Source organism: Triplophysa rosa, linkage group LG24 (genome assembly GCF_024868665.1).
Source record: "Triplophysa rosa linkage group LG24, Trosa_1v2, whole genome shotgun sequence".
Lineage (NCBI taxonomy): Eukaryota > Metazoa > Chordata > Actinopteri > Cypriniformes > Nemacheilidae > Triplophysa > Triplophysa rosa.
In genome coordinates, this window is record NC_079913.1 from 8942267 (window position 1) to 8961257 (window position 18991).

The window sequence follows — 18991 nt, forward strand, 5'->3', positions numbered from 1 at the left end:
AAAGGACATTTCTGTCATCATTTACTCACATTCGAGTTGTTCCAAATCTGTATACATTTCTTTGTTCTGATGAACACAGAGAAAGATATTTGGAAGAATGCTTATAACCAGACAGATTTTGCCCCCCATTGACTACCATAGTAGGAAAAAATACAATGGTAGTCAAAAGTGCCCCAGAACTGTTTGCTGTCCTACAAGTACATTCTTTAAAATGTCTTCCTTTGTGTTCAACAGAACCAAATTGATAAAGTATTTTTGCCTACTATGGGAGTCAATGGGGGGCAAGATCTGTTTGGTTATAAGCATTCTTCCAAATATCTTTCTCCGTGTTCATCAGAACAAAGAAATTTATACAGATTTGGAACAACTCGAAGATGAATAAATAAAGTCAGAATTATAATTTTTGGCTGAAGTATCCCTTTAAGTAGTCAAGAATGGGGTCATTCAAAACAAAACCCATCCTCGAGTTTACGTACAGTGCTGTATGTTTACTTACGAGTCCATAACTTTGCAATAAATGCAAACATCTGTTCCCAACGTTTCCCACTTTCCACCCAAGCCTGAAACTTTAGAGAGAATTGAGCTTACAGTGGAAGGCAGGAGGCTTGTATCAGATCCACCACGCTGGGTTTTAGAAGGCATGACAGCCTAGAGTCTGAAGCCAGAATGACTCCGTGACTGTGCTCAGATAGAGGCGATTACCACTTACTCGCCTCTAATGCAATACACACAAGAGGCTCCGACACAGTCAACTTCTGCGTTCCCTCAAAGCAAGAGATCAGTGACAAGAGAGAAAGCTGGTGCCGGAGAACAAATCCACTGCTGTCATCTAGCGCTTTGCTTTCCATTTACATTGGCAAAGAGAAGCGGGAGAATCAGAGAAAGAGCAGGAGGGAGAGAGAGGAATCGTACGGAAACAAAGCGATATGACTGGAAAACATTGGGCATATGTGTGTATCATACGTCCGACGGAAAATGCCTCTGCCTCACTAGAAGACTACGTTTTTTCCAAATGTCCATTTGTTCCATAGCATCTTTACATATGGTGCACAACTAAATCCATAACAAAATATTTTTTATTCTGAATGTGTGAAAATGTCCCTAGTACAGTTGGGCTGTATATCAATGTTTAGATATTATAAAGATGCGAAACTGTGCTGAACGATAAATTGTCACAAAATACAGATCATCATTTGCACATGATTTGCAAAGAACAATCTGATCAGAAATAGCACATAAGACGACAAGCGTAATTAAATGACCTGGTTTGACACTTCTGACCTTTATTCGCTGCAGGGACTTTGTTAATTATAATTAGAGCTTAAATCATAAAGTTTAACACATTGCTCAGGAACCGCAACTGTGATGCTGTATCATGACGCATCAAACAAATACTGTAGGCTGTTCAGGGCTGCGGTTTATGTTGCAAGCACTGTGTGAGAGATTGAGGTTGGTAGTCAAGCCGTTTTCACCGGTCATATATTTACACAAGAGTGTGGTACACAGGGTGGATTATGACAGGAAATCATACATGATTTCTCATCCCATACCCTTTGACACACCACGCCTCTTCTGGGCTATAAAGTCAAGCACTAACAAGTTTGGCTCAAAATATCTCGGAGCAGTTCAGCACAGTGCATGTTGATTCAGAGATGAGTTACTTCAGTCTTGTTTTTCTCTGACCGAGCGGGAGACAAGAAACATTTTGACAATGTCTTGAAGTTTAACATTTTTAATAAAAGACAGCATTCCTACTTCTTAAAGCTGCAGTCTGTAACTTTTGCCCTTATATCCTAATCTCTGTTTGAAACATTTTAGGTTACTTGATTTGTGTTTATTGTTAACCAAAATGTTACCTATTGCAAGGATAACAAGATAACTTAAAACCCACATTGAATTTTAGCGTCTATGACTATTAATTTGCACAATTAGAACAAGAATCATATAGTACATGTATGTGTGGGTGTGGGAAACTCAAAGCTGTGTGTAAAGAGTTTTTGCGTGTGGTTTGAAAGCCTAGCTCTATCTGTGAAAGGAAGTATGTTTACACCCAAGCGAAATATGCTCAGCATGACCACAGACAGACTCTTTAGTTCAGGATACCTGCTTCCCTAATAGCCTTCAAAAGCACATACAAGCTAATATTACTAGCAGTAAAAGGCAAACCGAAGAGCACTGGATAAGGAAAAATGATGAAAATATGTCAAGGCCATGGCTTACAATAACCTCCAACAGGTTATTGCTGGCAAAAGAAAGCTCATTTTCTAACTGAGTGATGGCATTTCTCAGTTTCAGTCATGTGCTCCTTTTTTTCCAAGCTGGTAGTACTTAACAGATGAAGTGAAATCATAAGTAGATGCTCTCAAAGGTTTCGAAAGACTCAGTGAAGCCACTTATCATCTGGTCACCTGCCATCACAGAGTCGAACCTGCACAATATTTTAAGCAAGTGGCCTAAACAACGAAGAAAGTGTTGTGCTCTCTTTATCAACTCTTCCAACTGACTGTATATTAGAGGTCAACCAAAATATGGATTGTATAGAACTATAGATTAATCCATAGTAGCGTTTATCTTTAGCACTTGTGCTGATAGCAGCTTCAATTTTCTCTCCCTCGGGTCATCCTGAAAGAAGGTCAACAGGGTGAGGTCTCGACAGCATGACAATAAAAGATAATTCAGTGGCGAGTGGTAACAGGATTCTGCCTGCAAGGAAGATGCTTAAACACTGTGTTGAGCCTTTCAAGCCATTGAAACGGTACTGAGGACAAGCACAACCTTTTGACTCGCACACAAACTCAATGAAAAACAAAGAGCACACTAATGCATACATGTAGCCCGATACCCCAAAGTACCTCTTAAATAAAGAAGAGGGTCAGGTGACCAAAGGAACACCTGGATCTTCTTAGATCTGACCTGTTTGGAGACCAGCATATGATTCTGAGGTACTGAGTCTGACAACCAGGGTGGTGACTACAATTTAGGCCTGGACACCTTTTTAATGAAGTCACATAAGGAATATTACATAGAGGACCATAGTGGGTCCCCATTTGTCACAGGGCACTATAACATCAAACAGTGATGTTCCTTCTGAGCCCCACTTCATTGATAAATTAACCAACTGGGCACATCGAAGCACAACTTTATCACCAAGAAAGAGATTTAGTGATAAAATTATAATATAATTATGCTGTATTATACAACTATATTATGATTATAGTGCAAAAAATTGTCATACGATATGTGAATTTGTTTCCAAGTACACTGCATACTATCTTACTGCATCACTGTAAAATATTTTGCAGAAAACATCAATGTAAAACAAAATAGGAGAGTTGATACAATAATGTGGCTATTAAACCGTGCCGGGTACCACCTGTTTGCTTGTGTAAAATTAACCCATACCAATACTCTAAAAAGATTTAATATTAAATTTTAGTCCCTTCAGGGAGAAACAAATCGTGAAAATTATTATGATGACTCATCCTGCACTCGAATCGAATGAAGACTGAGAATGAGACTGTCTCTCCCCCCAATAGCACCTACCACTGACTACCAAGTAGCAAAAAAACTAAAAAGTAATTCACCATGATATAACAAAAGCCTATTCCTCATTTAAAAAATGAACTAAATTCATTTGAGTTCGCCCAAACTAAAAATAAAACAAAAAAGGGAAAGAAAACTGCTTGTTAACCATTTTTTCAAACGGGTCAGTAAAGACAAACCTTTAAGAGGAGGGCAATGTCACTGTCACACGATACTGCCTACATTAACTTTATAACCACACTAGAGTCACAAGATAAACAATTTCACGACATAAAGGAAAAATCTGTGTTTATTCCTGTAGGAAGTTCAAAGGTCAAAGAGTTAATGAAGCAGATTACAATCTAGAAAGTAACTAACAAACACGAGAAACGACACCGATTTCTTCTCCGGAAAGATGAAGTCTTTTACCTGGAGGTAGTACTAGGCGTGAACATGAACTGACAGCCTATAGAAACCAGAAGTCAGCGAGAAGAATGAAACATCTTTCTGCAGCTGTGAGGAACAGACAGTAAGAATCAGAGCGAAGCAGCAGTGAAGGTTGTGAAAGTGAAGCTGAACAGTGCGAGGATGTGGGGGGAAAGAGGAGGTTTGGGTTCTCACATTTCAAACCTCAAAGAGTTTTCCATCTCAACCAAATTCATTTCGGCATGTGAGCACAGAGATGGAAAAAGTCGCAGCGAGCCAGACGTAATCTGTGTGACATTTGCAAGTCTGGAGACTGGAGAAAGGGTAACACTTTTGAGTATTCATGCACATGCATCTACAAGTGCTAAGGACACAATCTAATCTAATAGTCCACAAGCAACAATAGTGCTGGTTTTGACACTATGACTGATGGTTGAAACCAAATCAAATTCTGTGGAAAATACAGAAGACCACAACAAAGCCACCGACAAAAACTGCAATTACATTGTGTTCAAACCCGAAGTGTAATAAAATGTCTTCCATGTTAATCAGAGGTTTGTCTAAACCATCTACTACCACGACAAGTAAAAAAGACTATTGCTGCCTTCATGTCAGAATGACTGTTTTTAAGAGATAAATGCACATTCATTTCAGCACTAAAACGATCAAATAATGAATGTAATTACACATCTCATGAGCATATATTGCCCCGCTTTTTTCTAGTATTAACAAGAACGAAATTGGCGACTGCATTTATTTTATCAAATCTTTTACTCAAAATGGACATTTTTTACAAGCCTGTGATGACGCAACGGTCGTAAATCCTCCAAAGTTTTTTATATTTTCCTTTTTTTAAATGCATGTGCGTTTATAACACTATACTTTTTATTAGATTACCTTTGCATCAAATTACAAAAAAATAGTTAACATTAATGCGAGGGTGTTTCTTATACAGCGACTATGGAAGTCACGGTAAATTTGACATCATTCTCTCTTTTGACTGCCGTCATCAGTCTATTTTTTATTTTGTTGAAAGTAGTGAAAACACTACCGTTGAGTTTTTCTTTTGCTATTTGAGCAAATGAGAATGCAAAAAATATAATTGTGGTAGTCACCCATTCACCACTATAGAAGTTGACACCCAACTATGACGACTTCCGCTGCCGAGAAACCCGGAAACGTGAAAAAGGTCAATTCCACTCAGCTGGCTCCACCCACAAAAAAGTCTCTTTGGGCCCAAATTCAATGTCGCTGCATATGTAAAAATAAATTTGTAGGGCTGTCAAACGATTAATCGTGATTATTTGCATCCAGAATAAAAGCTTGCGTTTACACAATATATGTCTGTGCACGTGCATCCTTATTTTAGATTTATAAACATTTACATACACATACATGTATCATATTTAGGAAATAGTTACATATACATTTAGTCATTTAGCATACGCTTTTATCCAAAGAGACTTACAGAGAGTTCAAGGAGCAATAAGCGATATGTCATACAGGAGCAATAATACAATATAATTACATATTAATAATAGTATTTATTTATATTTAACAATAGTTTAAATGACATATAAATGTTAATTTTTATATTTTATATTCTTCTTAAATATATACATGTGTGTTTTTATAAATACAAAATGAATATGCATAATACACACATATATATATATATATTGTGTAGACAAAAACTTTTATTTTGGATATGATTAGCTGCGATAAATCGTTTGACAGCCGTAAAAATGTGTTATGTCACTACTGTTAAGGACACTGTGTTACACGTTTTCCATGGACGTGTGAAATATTCATAGCTGCATTGCAAATGTCTCTCGTGATGTTGCTAAACAGATTTCCATTTGAGAAAAGCTTTGAATGACATTTGTTACACAATGCTGAATGATGCAGCAGTCTTTGCACAGCAGACATGCTTACACACACATAATGATTCACCACACAGCTTTCTATAAACCTCAACACTTGGAGCAGAGATAAGATGTATTGGTAAATCTCTGGCTTCATTGAAATAGACAACATAATACACAAAAGCATCCCAACAGTGGCTAAAGCAGGATTCAGCAATAGAGTCAGAGCTCAGGCTAAGCTTAATAACACCCTGAAAATGCTATCAACCCTGATCCCAAATCAATAATGCCCTGGCACTCTCTTTCTGCCCCTGCATCAGCAGCTCAGGTTAGTCCATTTTTATCAGCACCGCTGTTCCATTTTTGTCCGACTTCTCAAGTTCCTCATGTCTCTTTCGGGTACCGAGGTAGCAATTAGTCAAAATGAATCCCCGGTGGGAGCAGAGATACACAAGAGCCACTGCCAGATAGTACATTTCAGCCAAGTGGCACGTGAGCGTAAAAACACCCCATACCGTGCCATCCGGAGCTATTAACCCCCTCGCCCGCTCTTGTAAAGGATTACAGAACGCCTCTTTAATGAAAGCTGGGCAAACCCCAGCTGTTCGATTAACACAGCTGCTTCACCCCAGGTGTGATGGCACGGCCTCTGGAATACACTAGAAATCACTGTCATCAGGCAGAAAGAAGGGTCATAAGAAGGGTGGGAGGAGGAAATTACATCACGGTACCAAAAAAGAAGCTGTTGAATTGGCAGTTTTGGCTGTAAGTGCGACAGTGAAGTCCAACCATCCAAGGTTGTATCCATCACCTACAAAGTCCATTCTCTGATTTGTGGTTTTGCTTAGGTCGAGGTCCTGACCTCTGTGGTCCCTAATGCGTATCTAGGATGCAACATGAATCAAACGCTTTGGAACTAAATGGTTGATGGATAAAGCTGGTGTCAGGGTGAGATATTACACTCGGCTCATTCAGACAGAAACAGATTGCTCAAGACTAAGGTCTGGGGAGTTTCAATGACCTGTGGGCCCATCACCCCAACCGGTCGTACCCTGGACGCACCTCAAACTCTCGTCTATAGTTTGTCATTCCAAGCTAAAGCGGGATCAGGCTTCGGAGATCCTGGCATAATTCCCTGAACCAGAGAAAAGACCAGGAATGTGCAGGTACCATAAATCATACGCAAAGACAAGAGCATCTCTGACAGAGGGAAGACTAATTTGCGACTCGGGTACTAAATGCCAAGAAGGGAGGAGAATTTAGGCAGTACACTGGTATAGTGTGGTCATTTAAAAACACTGTGAGGATGTGCATGTGACATTCAAAAAGGTCATGACACCAACAAAGATCAAGCCGTCAGAGGTTGCTGTAAAGATGTAGCCGATAACCATTATCATTTAAGTTGAAATGATGCTACTGGATTAAAAGCTATAATTGTTTCGCAATGAATAACCAATGAGAGCTAAACCGAATGCAAAACTTCCAATTTGTTGCTGCAAATCTCCATCAGTCTGAACGTTCCAAAGGATTAAAAATGGATGTGCACATAGCATTTTAATACGTCAAGTAGTGAGCCATCCCACGAGTCCTCAGACTGCGTTCTCTTGGATAAACATTCTGATGATTACTCCAACCATTCTAACAAGATTAAGACACCAACACTTCATTGTTTGCGGACACTAACAGATGATTGAACAAACTGAGCTGGAACTTCAAGTCAGACCCAGTGGCACATCCATACCCTGCATGTCAGGACGCATGCAGCGAGATGCTCAGAGTTAGTAATAATGAGTGTTCATCTCTGCATAAATGCCAGGGGTTCTCGCATTCAAGAATCATTATATCGAGTCATGGGGAGACAGCATAGCTTTTAGTTTGAATAGATCAGATGTTAAATGACATTAAAATGAGCACTTAAAAAAGTTTTAAAGAAGGTCATTTTGATCAAAAGTAACAAGTTATTTTTTTTGCATTTTCCTTGTATACTATGTAGTGCTGATATCTTCCATAATTCAAACAGCAATTGCCAACAAATTGAACACCTCTGATGGGAAAATAATTCACTATATGCATTTAAAACCCCACACACACCAACCCAAAAGGGCCTGTAACAAAAAGCAATGAATCCCATTAACGTAAGTGTGATTAATTGATGCTATATACACAGATGACAGAGTAGCCACCACATGCAGACCAATACATGCTGGTAATGATTTATCATCCAATGCATGTCTGTGTATTTTTTAAGACTGGGCCATAAATCTTTTAGTTATGGATATAAAATTAAATTCACAGATTTATTCGCTGTTGCTTAATTTTATGAGTATGAAAGCACTAAGGCATAAGAGCGGAGAAAATTTTGAAGAGCCTCTGATAGAACCACCTGAAGCAAAAATGCAGATATATTGCAGATGTAAAGTTTCAATAGATTTATTATGGACGAAATAACATATTTAAGATGGTCAATGTTTATTTTTAAAAATGTTTTTAAAATATCAATTGTATCGAAATTTTAAAGAAAAAAATCTGTGTGGATATATCGTAATATTTTATTTTATAGTATTTTTAACATATTCATTAATGCATTTGGCAGACACTTTTATCCAAAGTGATTTATCTTACAATGCATTTTATCAGCATGTGTGCGCTTACGCTGCCAACGCAAAGCTCAACCGAGTTACAGGAACATAAACAACAATTGTTACAAATAAAAATATTCTGTGATTCTTTATGAGAGCATTTTAAATAGACTATTACTGTACTTCACATCTTGCAGAAAAAGAACATCCAACATAATAATGAGCAAATAACAAACACAATAAAGAGAAGACGCTTGTGCCAAAGAGATGAAATGTATTTGATCTTGGCTGCACAGTTTAAACCTCCCACACGATAAAAGTCACAGTATCCACAAAGCTCAAATAAACAAATCTATGCCAACCCCACGCCTGGAGAAAATATAATAGCTTTTCAAATCTTCAGTTACTATGATACACTCCAAAATGTCCGATCATCAACATATTTCAATCCTGTGCAATGTGAGCACATCCTTCCTGCATAGTTCAATTAAAGCAGAGCGGAACGATGCCTAAGAGACGAGCTCCATACCTCTCTCCTCTCTGTTGCATCTGGAATGCGGCAGTTTACAAAAGTCTGTTCGGTCAGCCCGCTATCTTGTATCAAACGTCCCTGCGCCCAAAGCGGAAGAGCAGGGTGGAAAGGGAATTCTGTGCAAGTCCACATTGGAATGTGGAGGATCTCTTTTGTCCCACACTGGATCTCCATGAGCAGTCATTCAGAGAGGTATAGTAAGACAGCCCCCAGGGGATCCCCCCACAAACGTGAGCTTGGGCGTTGCCGGTTTCGGCCCGAGGAAGCTGTGAAAAACCCCTGAATGTTCTGGGTGTTTTTAGGTCACACCAGAAATTACAAAAAAATAAAAATAGGGAGGGTTGGAAGCGGAAAGGCCTTGATTGTTGAGAAACGTTGTTGAGAAATGTTTCTAAATCTGAAAATGTAACTCATTTCCCCTGAAGATTGAATGTTTAAAAATAAAGTAAGAGAAAAATTTACAAAATAAAGTGAAGGAACTTTACTAAAGCTATAGAATTGAACATTTCCCCCAGGATTATAAAGTCATTCCTGGCGTGTGTCTATAGAACGTTTATATAGATAGTTTTGTACATATTTACTACTTTGCATTACGCAAACCATTACTTACTAACTTAACTATGCAAACATATCTACAAAACACAATTTAGTACGAAAATGGTAGTGACGTCATTAAAGGAAGAGTTCACCCAAAAATGTGATAACCAATGAGATTCAAACTTACCAGCATGAGTCCGTGTGTGCTGGACTACACATGCAACAGTAATGATCGCTAAATATGTTCAATGTTTTCATTATAGTATCACTTTATAAGACATATATTGACCCCCTGGGGTCGTATGAATTACTTTTATGATAGATAGATGCGCTTTCCCTTCCTTCAACACAGATGGCCGCATTAAATGTTTATTAGATAGTATGAGGCCGGGTGAGTAAATGATGGATTATGGACTAAATTCTATTTTTGGGTGAACTTTTACTTTAACATCATTGACGTTTACAATGTCAAATTAAAATCTTACATTTCCAAACCTAAAAATAAAAACCAACAACGTTGGGAATTTTCATGCACCAACACGCTCTTCAGAGGAAAGAGTTCATTCAGTTTTACACTCATTCCAGACAGACAACAAGGATGTGCTGCCACAGTTCACTTACATGCAGTTATCAGAGAGTTAGTGATTACTCACTAACAAGTCAAGGCATCAACAGTACAGATAAGTATACAGATAACTTTGGGGCAAAAAGCATGAAAAGAACTCTAGGTTTTCGCTGTATACACTTTCTGAATTGAATGCTTTAAAAACACAGTTCAACTAAAATGTATCAAAAATCCCACATGTAAAGGATGCAGCGTTGCTACTTAAGTGTAAATTATAGATACATTTGCAAATGGCAAGATAAGGCAGGATTGTGAAACTTGTCCAATGACATGATCTTTAGGAAGTTTCCCAAAAATGAATTATTATACTGAAAATACATCATTCACGACAATAAAGCACCACGCTAAAACCGCTACAGATTTCTGCCTTGAGGAATTTGCGCATTACATTTCTGGCCCCTTCTTTAAGGCCCCTAACCAAAAGCATGGGGTGGCCAGATGTGACGGCCCAATCACAAACTATACAGCATTGACTCTAACAGTCCTCACAACCACATGCAGAAGAACAAAAAGAAGGTAGTGGTTTGGTGCAAGTCACTGAACACACACGCTCAACGAACGAGAGTGTGAGGAAAGCAGCAGCTGGACTGAGGTCGATTTAAGGCCTTCATCCAATTCTGACAGGAGAAGTTGCTCTGCACGTTTTTTGACGTAGACGAGGGGGGCCAGGAAGTTCTTGCTGGTTGTGATTAGGCAGCAGGCCCTTCCATCTCCCAGGCTTCCCTGCAGCGACGGAAACCAGATAGCGGAGCCTAATAAACCACAAGCTGCGCCCACTCAGAACAGAGGGGCGGCACCGTGCAACTGCTGTCTTGTGTCTTTATAAGGAAACTGATGGTCGCCGATGTGTGATGTCGGCAGACTGAACCCGCAGCTCGCGTCAGATAATGCATCTGCTATCAACAGGTAGCCTGTGTGGTTCGTCATTATTTTGGGCTTCATTCGGCCTCAAATAATTTGTAGAGGTGCACCAGGTTGCCCACCAGGCATGCTTAAGTTTGAAAAGTGCCACATTTTTCTCCCTCAGGAAATAATGTCAGACAAGGTTTCCTCTTTCCTGTGCCAAAAATTGCTATATTCATTTAGTTTCACATTACCATTTTATACATTTTCTCTGACCCCTGGAATTGAAGCGTTAACCCACCCAAAAAAGAAAAGTCTGTCATCATTTCCTCTCCATTGAGGTCCAGCTTTGTGGAATGAACTAAAATTTTGTGCACCATTCACAGAAAAGCCACGTCAAATCTAATTTGTACTTGCGTTCAAATAAATGAATATCATCAATTTTATATTAAAATGCTGAAGGCCCATGAGGCGCATACAATCATCACTAAAGAAATGCAAACTAGTTTAAAAAGGTTAATGTCTTCTGAAGCTAAAAGAGAGGTTTGTGAGAGAAAGATTTCAATATTGATTTATACAAAATATTAAACAAAGCTTAACCTATTTAGCGACAAACAAAACCAAAACAGGCATATCGGAACGCTAATTTTAAACGTTGATAACTTCAACCAATTGCAGTAGATAAAGTTACCAACAAGATGCCATATTTGAAATTAGCGTTCAGATATGATTAGTTTGGTGTCAGTTTCACAGAATAAGAAAAGGGGTAGTTTGCCCAAAAATAAAAAATGTGTCATTATTTATACAATAGAATGCTAGTAAACGAACAACAGCGGGACCCATGACTTGTATTGGTTTTGTGTCCATACAACAGAGATAAATGTGTACCGCCATTTTTCAAAATATCTTCTTTTGTGTTTTGGAGAAATAAGTCATGTAGTTTTGAAATGACAAAAGGGTGAGTAAATGACAGAATTTTAATTTTTGGGTGAACTATCCCGATAAGCTCAAAACTTATTTTTTCTCACCTATTGTTTCACTTACGAAGACATTTCTGGATGTTTACAGTAGTTTAAATGTAATATGGACTGAGTAATGGCTGGAATACGCTACAAGACTTTTAAAATCTGGACAGATTTTTTGAAAATTTCATATAGAAACACACTAACTGATCAAATCTGCAGACTGGCACAGACTTTCTGCAACAAGTCCAGACTGAAAATCTGAGCAAAAGTCTTGTAGTGTATTTTAGCCTTAAGAGAGCAAACTTTTCACTGTAAAGATCAGCTTACGTCTACAATTACCTCAAGTGTAATTGTAAAATAGTTGTAATACCTCAAAAGATGAAGCAAAATGCTGTTTTCCATTTTATGCCGCCGTTAAATTCCTCGGCAGGAGCAACCTAGTAGTCTGCAGCGCTTGGGTTACAAATGAAACTGACACAGTAGTGAGAAAATTGGGGGCAGTTAGAGTGTGGTTATTGTGTTTATTCTTCCCATTCCAGGCTGCGAGAGCAGATCTATGACTCTTTACCTCACCAACAGCTCCTGGCTGCAGGCCAGCCAATCTAACACACTGACACACTAAAGAGTATGTGACAAAGAAATGAGGAATGCAGTGATAAAAAAAGATAGTGAGAAAACAAGGAAACCTAACTGACATTGCGTGGTGTGTGCAAAGGGGCAAAAAAGCCCAATAAAGAAATGCTGAATTTTCTATATGTGTGTGTGTGTGTGCGCGTGTGTCAGTGAGGAGTGCCAAACATAGCAGAGCATGTGCATGCATGACTCCCGCAGGTGATGTCATGAGTGTAGACATGACTGCACATGAGTACGGTGCTGATTCACTGCCAGCACCTCTCGGTTCTTTACATAAGAAGGCTCTGGGAAACACCGATCACTCATCAACTTTTGGACCTGTAGTCTTGTAATCTGACTCTGCTCAGAAATGAGATCAGCTCTGTAAGTGATCCTCCACCGGTGGGCTGGCAGTGGCACACTTTGTAAGCCCGCGCCATCGAGACAAGTGCGTGATAGGAACTCAAATAAGGCTCGATGGTGTGCGTTTACGTGTTGGTGGACGGTAGATATAAAGTGCGAGATAATGTTGATGAGTTGTTAATGTCAGGTTTTAAATTAGACTCTTATGTTCAAAATGAAATATTCTGGATAGTAGAATGTCATTAGCTTACATGTCTTAAAGAGACAGTCCACCCATAAAAATAGTACAAAATTTGTCACACTCATGTCATTTGTATTTCACACGATGTAACACAGAAAGAAATGTTTGAGAGTATGTTCATGCAGCTCTTGTCCATACACTGAAAATAAATGGAGGCCTAAATTGTCGGGCTCCAAAGATGACAAATGTTTCATTGTATGGAAAAGAGCTGATTTACTAAAGAATGAAAATAGGGTTTAGAGTGTCACGATACCAAACTTCGGTACCAGTCGGTACTAAATGTGACGATATTAGCATTTCCCGCAATCATTTTGAGCGCTGTTGAACAGATTATGAAAGACCTCTGATTGGCTATTGTGTTTCCAAGCTCATCGGATATGTCTTTGAATGGCCCCTTACCGAGCGCTTGCGCAACCAAACCCGGAAGCGCTTGAAATGATCATTGCATCGCACTCTCTACCGAGCGCTTACACAGATACACACGGAAGCATTTGATTTTTACTTTGATAGACTTTCAAACGCTTCCGTGTGTTTCTTTAACCTTTAACCAAACTTTTCTAATATATATACAGTATATATACAGTATATATATATGTTTTAATAAACAAATTATAGATGTTCTTCCAGAGCAACCCAGAAAAATGTTCTTAATAGCCACATGTCTAACAGGTCAGGACAGCAGTCTGATTCAAACAATATACTTTGATTCCTATAATTTACACATTAATAAATACAGTATTTACATACTGCACCTACATCAAGAATGTTTTGCTAATAGAAGTAAGTGAATGATCACGACAGAAAGATAGTACTGTACTGTATTTTAACTGCGAGCAACGTGCAGCTGGAGAAGTTTAACCAGAGGAAATTATTTATGATTTATCGGCTATAATATATCGGCCTAAATTTTATTATTGGCCGAAACCGATAATTTTTCGTGCATCCCTAAATAAAACAATTGTGAAGCCCCTCCCCATCCCCACCCCTAAACCTAACAGCACTGGTTTTCGAAAGCAAATCGTATTAAAACATACAAATTAGATTTTATGAAATCATACAAATTAGCCACGTCGTAAAATTGTTAGAAATTCACGTCAGATTGTTTTGCAATAAACTCTGCAAATAAACCGTCTATGGTGGCCACAGTACTTCTAATATGACAGGATTTGTAATATTAAGGATAAAATCCACACCCACTCCATTTTAGAATAAACAAACTCCACCCACCTCTGAACGCACAGATCACACCCACCCAATCTCGTAACACACACAGACCACGCCTACACACAATCACCAAACACCCATGCCACGCCAGCCCATCTCAGAAGAGTGACATTCTGCTGTGACATTTTCTGGGCTCTAATGATCTCCTACTGTGCAAGATGATGAAAAGATTTCTGAGGAAGACTAAGAGGTTTGAACTTTTTTTTACCCTGCCCGTTTGTTAAAAAAAAATAAGATGGCATCTAAACTAAACGGGTGACTTAGCTCGCACACACAGAGCACCAAAAAGCAGAAACTCAATTACAGATCAAAAGAAAGTGATCACGCCACCATATATCCAGAGCACATGAAATACTGACGAAAGCCTTCTGGTATAATAAGTTTGAAGAGTTCGTTTTTTGAAAGTAGAAACTGATACTTGAACTTCTCCACATGCAGGAACTTAAGGGACTTCCCACACCCAAATGAAAAAGAGAAACATGTTTCAAGTTTCTCAACTTTTCTTATCAGCCATGTGTTACTATTCATAGGATGATGCAGTACTCAGCAAAATTCCCTCTTCCTGATTTCCATAAACAGCTACATTGTATGAAAAGAAGGCCTCAACATGACTAAGTAGGTGGAAGCAAAGCAATAGCCTTCAATAAGCCCTCATAGTTTTGTTTGTTTGTTTGTTTTTTAGGCTAACACATCCAACACTATGAGGAGAATCATACAAATCAATACAAATCAACCATCATGCGACTACAATCTGATCATTAAATCTTGACATGCTTAAATTTTAGCCTTGATGTAATTTATGACAAACCAAGAAATCCCATTAAGAAAAGAGTCCAAAACACACACATCCATGGGAAATAACCCAATACAAATGAAGTGTGGTGTCACCTTCAGCCAAAAACGCACAGTAATAAACACCAATCATGAAGCTTATTACAGTCAAACTGACGAACCAGATCAATTCCATTTATGGTACCAAGAAAATGGATAATTTAAGTATAATTGCTTTGTTTGAATAAATCAAGCAAGGACTTGAAACAAAACAGGTTTATTGCAAACAAAGTCCAATCCAGAGAGAACTGAATTAGGAGGACAGCAGAGGAAAGACGGTTAGCCTTCTGGGATTGCTCGTGCCTGCCGGTGCCTGGCGGATTTCTTTTCTCAGAGCTGAACAGACTGTTGGGATCTGCAGGGGTGGTTAGCTTTGCTATTCTGAGGAGCATAGAGAGAAGCATCATGCTCTCCCACGAGACCCATCGGAGGGAGTCTGAACGTGTCACTCTGAAGAAAAGTCAACTGATATTTTGACACGACATGCAGACGGGAGGACATGCAGACGGTATCGCGTACAAATAGACGAAGACTCATATGTAAATATATGTTTGCGAACGCACATCTCCAGAGAGATAAGTGCGCTTATCATTGGAGCCAAAAAATACATCTTAAAACATGAAAGAGATTGCTTTTCAAAAGATGTGCAAATGTGCAAAGAGAGCGACTGATATACACATGAATGGGTCACGCGAATACAAACATGCACACGGATGATACATGAGAGCTCTCTACGGTAGCGCATTAAAACGGAGTCGGAGTCTATCTGAAGATGCTGGGATTTAAAATACACAGAACAGTTTATTTAGAGATCTACACAGTCAACAACAACTGGCTTAACTGAAGGCTACAACAGAGTAACCGACTGATAAACAAAGTAGACAGTCCACAAGTGAATGGGTTCGAAAAATATTAAAAACAACATTTTTGCTATGTTGTTAGATTAAACACAGTATTAAAATACTTTCCTGAAACAGCGAAATATTAGAAACTGGATTGCGAGATTCTAAAGTCGAAAAGAAGTCATGCAATTAATGTGTTTTCATGATCGATCACCACTGTGATCATAAGTGGTACTTGAGTACTAGTGCGCATCCCTAATGGTATCATGTCTGTACAGCTTGAATGTTTTCATTTACTCTCTTAAAAGGGCTGTAGTTTGCGGAGACCTCAAAAATCCATTTCTGAAGAGCTATAAACCAGCTTTCATCATTTCAGATTTTCCACAATTTATTACTTTTACGAGGTTGCGTAGCTCTATGGGTCACTACTGTGACCTGTAACCCTATAAACACAGGAGGCCCAAAGTCTGACCTCTGACCCTGACTTTGCTCGGCTTACACAACCGAAGGCCAGCGATAAGACCAACAGCCTCCTTAAACTGCCATAAGCAACATGAATGCTGAGACATCAGTCGATATCCACCGTGATTAAAGGCCCTTTCAGATCCTTTTTTTGTGCCAGTGTGCGTTTCCCACGTCTCTGAAGACAACCCTTCAAGCGATCATACAGTTCGCTTTCTCTTTCTCTCAATAGTCTGCTTCTCCGAGTAAAATCTCTACACTGTGGCGGCATAAATAAAACAAACTCTTGAAGCTTTTTCAGGGTTTGAAGTAGGAGTCACTTTTCTCTCTAAGTGGTAACACACAATGTAACTTCTGTTTTGATGTCTGTTTAAACATTTAACTTTGCATATCTCTACTCAAATATATAGTGAGCGCAAGGGTTCTTAGAGCACCAAAATGATCACGGCTGCTCATAACAAATCCTAAAAGGCAAAACAAATCTATCTATACATGCATCTTATTCAGGGTGAGTGGGGTAAACGTACAAGGGCTCACAGGATCTAAACCCTCTAAAATAACATTACACACAATAATGTCTCATGGGGTTTAGATCCTGTATGTTACAATAAACCAAGTACATCAATCACGCTGTGAAACATCCCGATGCAGGATTGAACCCCAGTAGGACTCCGATGAACAGGTGACTACAGGTGAGAGATTCGCCAACCTTTGGAAGCTCTAAAAGCCAAAAAGGTTGAACTCACGATGGAGCCAACAACCAGCCAGCCAACTTATTAGCACCTCAGCTGGCGGCCGACTACATCCACACCATCAAAGCTACTGTTATTTTACATGGTTACTCATAGCCTGCGGTAAACTCGTGTCAAAGCAACACAATCCAGTGGTAATGAGTGCATAAAATGGTCTCTTGCCTGTTATTAACACAAACCACAGCGGGGATGAAAACAAATGACTTATTCGTTGTGTTTTTATTCAAATTCATCCATGAAACCATATAATTAACTGTAGCATAAGGAAACAAGCAACCAAGCGAATTAAATTAAAGGTAGAATGACATTGGAGCTACCGAACACGGTGAACTTGAAGCAGTCTGGCTCATTGTTTGCCATCCAAGTGTTCGTTCGTTGCGAACAACACGTTCAAATGAAACCTAATCAATGTCAAATTATCTATTCGAACTTACACCCACCTATGTACAAAACTTGGCTTATAAACAAACGGCATTATGAATCACAAAACTCTAGAGGAGCAGTTGAGATTGAATACGGCCCATGTAAGGGTTTACAAAGCAAGTATGCTTTAAAACAAATGCGATCTGAGCAAAGGTATCTTTAAAGACAACTTGAAATGTCTGATGACACCAAGGGTCATGTGATGAATAGAAAAACAGGCCTTTTATTGTGTTGAGTGATACAGTGTTAACTCCCCCCGTCCAAATCAGTGTTGAAACCCAATGTGTTATTTGCAAGTCAATCAACTCAACTAGGTTACAGGTTGCCAAGAAGGATGAGGTAATAACAAACATGGGGTAGCAAGGATGGTTTCACAATCTGGCGCTTCCTTCTGATGCAGTGAATCGTGTGGGATTTGCAGAGAAGGTATCTAATGAGATTTACCAAAGTGTGCTTCTGGTGTTTCTCTAACTTCATCTCAACCTGTGGCAGTGTTGTCTCTTTCTGTTCACCAAGTACTAGGGAGTGGGGTAAGATTCGTCAGGGTACACATATTGCCAAGTGAATGTACATTTAGAAAGGATCAATACAGTTGCCTGTGACTGAGAAATGTTAAAGTAATTTGTACGGTAAACTTCTCCAAACCATGCACATTGGTGAACTTCCTTTTTATAGAATCATATAAAAGAAATAATACAGATGAACCATTAATTATTTAATGAAGCAATTTTCTCAAACGGTAGCCGTAGGGTAAAAGGGCAGCAAAAAAGCATGTGTGTGTTCCAATAATGATTTCACAAAGTTTGTGATAGACTTTTGTAAAAAATTATATTTTTTACAGTAAAATCATCCTTGCTAACCAAAGCACTGAAAATACATATCTGAATTTGTATTACCCTAATCAAAACGAAGAAAAAAAAATGCAGTGCACTGCATTAACACAAGGGGCACCAACCTTGCCCCTCAACACCTACTTCAGATCTGATTTCACTAAACTACAATTACGAACAGGGCAAGGTGTCAAACATCTCTTGTCAAAACACTGACAAGGCGGCAATCGCACGATTTCCATTGCTAGAAACTGTAAGCGGCTTAGAGACTGGAAAACAACAGTTGGGAAGCAGATTAAGGAAGGAAAAGGAGCAACGGGAGATGAGATCAATGAGATCTCAGCCCAACCTCAAGTGTCAAATGTCAACGCATGGCAGGGCATCTGAAGTCTAACTGACTGACTGCAGCATATAGACTCTAGGGATGCATTTACGCACCCATAATTCTCAGCAGACAAATGAGCAATTGGGCTTCGTCATGTACTTGTTGCATTTTGTTGCGACTCTTTATATCAGA

General features: G+C 39.0%; 1 protein-coding gene across 1 annotated transcript in view; it reads right to left on the reverse strand.

Annotated features, from left to right (window-relative positions):
* rap1b (RAP1B, member of RAS oncogene family) overlaps positions 1 to 18991 on the reverse strand; it is a 43136-nt gene that overhangs the window by 17157 nt on the left and 6988 nt on the right. The gene's annotated exons all lie outside the window — the stretch shown is intronic.